We start from the raw sequence: 7,500 nt of genomic DNA, 5'->3' as shown, positions 1-7,500 counted from the left end.
ACAAGAGAGGGGACTAAACAGCACCATAGAAGATGTAAAAACAGAGGCTTAAGGCCAAAGCACATAAGATCCAACGGTACAATGAACAGAATAAGGGATACCAACAGAACAAACTATTCGGAACCAAACAGAAAAGACTATACAGCCAACTAAGAGGGGAAGACAACCACCCACCAGAAATTCCTGAAGCCGAACCAAGTAAGAAGACTGGGAAAACATATGGAGCAATTCCGGTATCACACAACAAACATGCAACATGGCTCCAGGAAGTCAAGGAAGAAGAAATAGGGAGAATAAAACAAAGATTCACAGACATCACGACAGCCACAGTCAGACACCTAACTAAAGAAAATGCCAAACTGGAGGAAAGCCCCAGGTCCCGATGAAGTCCATGGATACTGGCTCAAAAACTTCAAGGCCCTACACCCACGAATAGCAGAACAACTCCAGCATTGTATCTCAAATCACCAAGCACCCAAATGGATGACCACAGGAAGAACATCCTTAGTACAAAAAGACAAGAGTAAGGGAAATATAGCCAGTAACTACAGCCTATCACCTGCCTACCAATAATGTGGAAGTTACTAACAGGTATCATCAGTGAAAGGCTATACAACTACCTAGAGGAGACACAAACATCCATCCCCCACCAACAGAAAGCTGCAGAAGGAAGTGTAGGGGCACAAAAGGACCAGCTCCTGATAGACAAAATGGTAATAAAGAACAGTAGGAGAAGGAAAACCAACCTAAGCATGGCATGGATAGACTATAAGAAAGCCTTCGACATGATACCACACACATGGCTAATAGAATGCCTGAAAATATATGGGGCAGAGGAAAATACCATCAGCTTCCTCAAAAATACAATGCGCAACTGGAATACAATACTTACAAGCTCTGGAATAAGACTAGCAGAGGTTAATATCAGGAGAGGGATCTTCCAGGGCGACTCACTGTCCCCACTACTCTTCGTAGTAGCCATGATTCCCATGACAAAAGTACTACAGAAGATGGATGCCAGGGTACCAACTCAAGAAAAGAGGCAACAGAATCAACCATCTGATGTTCATGGACGACATCAAGCTGTATGGTAAGAGCTTCAAGGAAATAGATACCCTAATCCAGACTGTAAGAATTGTATCTGGGGACATCAGGATGGAGTTTGGAATAGAAAAATGCGCCTTAGTCAACATACAAAAAGGCAAAGTAACGAGAACTGAAGGGATAAAGCTACCAGATGGGAGCAATATCAAAACACATAGATGAGACAGGATACAAATACCTGGGAATAATGGAAGGAGGAGATATAAAACACCAAGAGATGAAGGACACGATCAGGAAAGAATATATGCAGAGACTCAAGGCGATACTCAAGTCAAAACTCAACGCCGGAAATATGATAAAAGCCATAAACACATGGGCAGTGCCAGTAATCAGATACAGCGCAGGAATAGTCGAATGGACGAAGGCAGAACTCCGCAGCATAGATCAGAAAACCAGGAAACATATACAATACACAAAGCACTACACCCAAGAGCAAATACGGACAGACTATACATAACACGAAAGGAAGGAGGGAGAGGACTACTAAGTATAGAGGACTGCGTTAACATCGAAAACAGAGCACTGGGGCAATATCTAAAAACCAGTGAAGACGAGTGGCTAAAGAGTGCATGGGAAGAAGGACTAATAAAAGTAGACGAAGACCCAGAAATATACAGAGACAGGAGAAAGACAGAAAAGAACAGAGGACTGGCACAACAAACCAATGCACGGACAATACATGAGACAGACTAAAGAACTAGCCAGCGATGACAATTGGCAATGGCTACAGAGGGGAGAGCTAAAGAAGGAAACTGAAGGAATGATAACAGCGGCACAAGATCAGGCCCTAAGAACCAGATATGTTCAAGTACGATAGACGGAAATAACATCTCTCCATATGTAGGAAGTGCAATACGAAAAATGAAACCATAAACCACATAGCAAGTGAATGCCCGGCACTTGCACAGAACCAGTACAAAAGAGGCATGATTCAGTGGCAAAAGCCCTCCACTGGAGCCTGTGCAAGAAACATCAGCTTACCTTGCAGTAATAAGTGGTACGAGCACCAACCTGAGAAGTGATAGAAGACGATCAGGCAAAGATCCTCTGGGACTATGGTATCAGAACGGATAGGGTGATACGTGCAAACAGACCAGACGTGACGTTGATTGACAAAGTCAAGAAGAAAGTATCACTCATTGATGTCGCAATACCATGGGACACCAGAGTTGAAGAGAAAGAGAGGGAAAAAATGGATAAGTATCAAGATCTGAAAATAGAAATAAGAAGGATATGGGATATGCCAGTGGAAATCGTACCCATAATCATAGGAGCACTAGGCACGATCCCAAGATCCCTGAAAAGGAATCTAGAAAAACTAGAGGCTGAAGTAGCTCCAGGACTCATGCAGAAGAGTGTGATCCTAGAAACGGCACACATAGTAGAAGAGTGATGGAACTCCTAAGGAGGCAGGATGCAACCCGGAACCCACACTATAAATACCACCCAGTCGAATTGGAGGACTGTGATAGAGCAAAAAAAAAAAAAAAAAAAAAAAAAAAAAAAAAAAAAATAATAATAATAATAATAATAATAAATAATAATATTTTTGTTAAAAATTACTGCTGCTTCAGCACTATTAACTCTTATAAAGAGTCTTCTATATCTTTCTGATGACGGCTTTCTCGTTGTTGCTTAGACTGGCGAGCAACGCACCAAAGGGCATGGTAAAATTCGGTTGAGTCATTTGATTATTATTGCTTACACAATTCCCTTCTCTCTCTGTCTCTCTCTCTCTCTCTCTAACGCGACGTTTCCTCCTGATCGACAGGACATTATCAAGCGATAAGTGCTGAGGGACTGAATTCCAGTGTTGTTTGTTGTTTAAGATTAAGCTGGCCTTGTGCCAGCACGGGCTCTTGCTCACAGAGCAGCCCGTAATAGTTCCAGTGGCGAGTCCTTCTCCTTTATCGTGGTGTTGCGAGCTCTCCAGTACGGTCAGAGCACTTCTCCGGTAGGTCGAGTTTTTATTGGTTCCCGGAAGGTGACTCATACGGCGGGCGTTGACGAGTCTTGCAGACCTTCTCAGGTAGGGGGTATCACCGGGAGCCTCGTTGATTGGCTTCTATCCTGCGTGACGTCACACCCCTGGTATTATTCTCATGCTCGGTGTTCGTTCCATGCGCGCTGGTACTTTCGTTAGGGGAGAAGGGTGTGGTCCTCCTCACACACGTCGGTATCAGGAACGCTTCTTGGGTGGTATTAAGGGGAGGCTTTTCCCTCGAGGATGAGCAGCGCTTCTAGAGACGCAGACGTCGTCGTGGGTCAGGTGCTCTCCCGATGATCTTAATATTCCTGACGATGTCGTCTCTCGTGATGTTTCTGCTGGTGTACTGCAAGGGCGGTGCTGCCTAAATGGCGCCCTCCTGGGCGTGGCAGGAAATCCTTTTTGACAGGCGCATCGTCGTCATGCCGATGTAAATCCCAGGGCATCCTTGGGCGGGGCATACGTATCGGTAGACGACGTTGGACTGCTTCAGGGGGGAGGGGGTCTCCTGCCGGTGGGGAGGGTGTTCTTCATCAGGAGGTCTTTCGTACGCCGATTCTTGTAGTAAATAATGAGGACACTCTCTTTCCTTCCTCCATGGGGCGGACGTGTTCCTCTATTATTTTCTTCATGGCTGCTTCTTCTTCCTTGTATTGGTGGTGCATGAAGGCTTTATAGAAAAGTTTGATATCCTCCGGGGGCGGAATGTTCCTTCTCTTCCTTCCGTCCGTCATGTACCACTTGTCAAGGGCGGCTCGAGTTTCTCGGTTTACGAGTTTGTTCGAGTACCCATTGTTAATTAGCATCTGGGATGCTCGGTCGAGTTCGAGGTGTGTGTCCTGCCACGTCGAACAGTGCGAGAGGGCCCTCCTGACGAAGGCCCTGACGGTGGTGGTCTTGAAACCGCGCAGGACACTCGCTATCACCATTCAGACAAAGTCCGAGGCTCGTAGCTTTGGTGTAAAACGGTAGTCGCCAACTTCTGATTCGTCTTCGTGACAAGGACGTCGAGGAAGGGAGCCGATCGTTGCTGCTGTACTCGACAGTGAAGTTGAGTGCGCTGTTCTGCAGGAACTGCTGCCGAAGGGCTTCTACCTCATCCTCGCAGTCGGCTTGCACGAAGATGTCGTCGATGTAGCGTGCGTATGTGCGGGGACATCTGTGTTGCGAAGAAGACCCTTTCTTCCACTTCTCCCATGTAGAAGTTAGCGAAGAGGGACTCCTAAGGGGGACCCCATTGCTACGTGCCGTCCTTCTGGCTGGCGGTACATCTGTCCTCGGTGGGTGGTGAAAGGGGCTCTCTTCGTACAGATATCCAGCAGGGTTCTTAAGGAGTCTTCTGGGATGTTAGGGGGTCTCATATCGGGATTCCTATATACCCGCTCCATGATGATCTCTATCGTCTCGTCGACTGGGACGTTGGTGAATAGGGACTCAACGTCTAAGGACGCCATGGTGGTTCCCGCACCGGGGGAGTCGCGGATCTTTCTCCAAAAATTCCAACCGATGAGGTGAGGCAGTACCTGGAGGGGATAGGGGGTCAGAATTTTATTAAGGCGTTTGGCCAGAGCGTAAGTCGGGGCGGGCGTTTGGCTGATGATCGGGCGTAGGGGGTTTCCTTCCCCCTTGTGAGTCTTCACGTTCGCCGTAAAGGTAGCCGAGGCTGTAGTCACCTTGGATGGGCGGGAGGTGTGTGGCATTCGTAGCGGAATTCACGGCTGCGATGACCCGGTTGGCGTCGCGTTTGATGTCTTCCGTAGGGTTCTTCGTAAGTTTCAAGTCTCTCGAACTTAGAGACATCAGACAAGATGGCGTCGAGTTTCTCGAAGTATTCCGAGGTGCTGATGAGCACGAACGCACTGGCTGTCTTGTCTTGCACGCCTTACGGTGATGTCTTCTTTCTTCTTCAGATCTGCGGCTGCCTCCTTCATCTCTTTGGTGTAGATACCGCTCGAGTATGACCCCCTGTCCGTAAGGGCCTCTGCTAGCAGAAGAGGTTGAAGGGCGTCCGTCGTTGTTAGATCTTCTTTGCTTCCAACTGCTGAATCGAGTCGAGGAGCATCTCAATCTCCAGACGTTTCTCGTGTGTTTCTTTCTTCGTTTTGACATGAAGTGGCAGTTAAGTTTGTCCGAGGTTTATATGTCATTTTGTTCAGGGTGGGCTGGTATGGAGTGAGGTTGATATACCTCTGTGTCTTTTCTTGAATGCGTAGCTTACCGCCGTTGAGGGCAACAAGAACTTGCGGGTTAGCGCCCCTAACCCGGTTACGCATGTCTTCTTTCGCTTAGGTAGGCAAGGCGCGCGTTAATATCTTCGTAGGTGGGAGGCTCGCGCTCCTCCGCCTCGGTCGTCTGGTTGGTGGTGGTGGTCCTCTTGCAGGGGTGTCGTGTCTGGTATTGTCATCAGGATCAGGGCGGACAGCTTCAGCACGTATTTCCGCCCATTCTTCTCCAGCAGGGCGGTGATGTTCCTCCTTCAGGGTCTTCATATCGGCAGTCTTCTCCAGTATTGCCGCTGTAGGAGGGACGTTCTGTGAGCAAGAGCAAGAGCCCGTGCTGGCACAAGGCCAGCTTAATCTTAAACAACAAACAACAACCACTGGAATTCAGTCCCTCAGCACTTATCGCTTGATAATGTCCTGTCGATCAGGAGGAAACGTCGCGTTAGAGAGAGAGAGAGAGAGAGAAAGAGAGAGAGAATTGTGTAAGCAATAATAAATCAAATGACTCAACCGAATTTTACCATGCCCCCTTTTGGTGCGTTGCTCGCCAGTCTAAGCAACAACGAGAAAGCCGTCATCAGAAAGATAGAGAAGACTCTTTATAAGATTAATAGTGCTGAAGCAGCAGTAATTTTTTAACAAAACATGTCTACGAGAGGGTCTCCTTCCGAAATAATAATAATAGTAATTCGATAGGATAGATGCTTCTAAATTCAGCCGACGACCACCAAGAAGCGGGGAAAAAATTTCCAGGAATGAGAGCCGCCCTGAATTACGTTCTCTTGTTAATGAGAGAAATAATGAGATAATTCATGTCGGGAATGCTTCGTTGTCCCTTCGCTGCGGTTATATTTTCATTTCTGGACGCGATTCTGGGGAAATAATAAGAAAGTAATAACGAAACATAACTGCGTTGATGGCAAGGGGAAATGCAACGATAAATAATCACATAAAGCAAACATGAACTCCAACCAAACTGTGTCTACACCAATACAAGAATGATATCAATAACAATAAAACTAAAAATAACAGGAAAACAAATAAAAATGAACCCAATCAAAATAAAACAAAATTGAGCCAACGTCTACATCAGCAGCAAATGTGTCTATTTTTGTTTCAGTATCCTCAGAGAGAGAGAGAGAGAGAGAGAGAGAGAGAGAGAGAGAGAGAGAGAGAGAGAGAGAGAAGGCTTCAACAGAGTATAAGTTTTATAACAAATTACTGAAGTAATGTAGTGCTTTTCAGGTACACAAGCAGTGATGATAAAAATGGCGATTTTAACACCATACAAGAATAAGTTAAATATTTACCACATTCTGCTATCATGCTACATTTATTATGTTTACCATTATCTTCATCATTATCTGCTTCATCAACATCTTTATGCAAGGGCAAAAACAAACTTAACTTAAACCAACCAACCACGTGAAATTAAAGAAGTTGGACAGCTAAGTGCAAAAAGCCTGCAAAGAGACTTTATAGCACCGTCTAAAACGAGGATTCAAGGTACTCCTTGAAGACAGTACATCCGAAGACTTAATTCAAGATCTCTTATCTCTAGGTCTTGGTACTTCCTCTCCGCTCGCAGTGATATTACCTCCAAGACACTAAAACTGACACTGACGCCAACTACTAGAAGCCCCAAGAGAACAACGTTCTGTTTTTTTAATTATATAGATTTTTGGCATTTTGCCAAGCACTGGGGCAACTAAGGCCATTCAGCGCTGAAACGGAAATTGACTGTAAAAGGTTTGAAAGTTGTTACAGGAGGAGAACCTCGCAGTTGCACTATGAAACAATTGTTGGAAGAGGGTGGACAATAAGATGAAAGAAAGATAATATGATCGCAGGTACAGTAAAAAGAATGAAAGTAGTTGCAGCTAGGGCCCAAAGGGACGCTGCAAAGACCCTTAAGTAATGCCTATATTGCATTAAAACCTTCTGTTGAAGATACGTCTGTGCTAGCGAATAAAATCACTATTAGGATAAGCATTGACTACTGTGGTCAAAAGCTATAGAATACATAGATAAGTGACCGCCCACATTTCATCCTCAAAAGTCACTACCCTTTGGATAAAAACCACTCCGGTGTGAAAAAATGATGACTTATGAAATAAAAGAGAAGCGAGTAAAACATCAGCAAATACAAACAGACTCATAAAACCCAGCGGAGTAGAACAATCTTGA

The sequence above is a fragment of the Macrobrachium nipponense genome, chromosome 28 (genome assembly GCF_015104395.2).
Source record: "Macrobrachium nipponense isolate FS-2020 chromosome 28, ASM1510439v2, whole genome shotgun sequence".
NCBI lineage: Eukaryota > Metazoa > Arthropoda > Malacostraca > Decapoda > Palaemonidae > Macrobrachium > Macrobrachium nipponense.
This window is presented reverse-complemented; position numbering follows the sequence as displayed.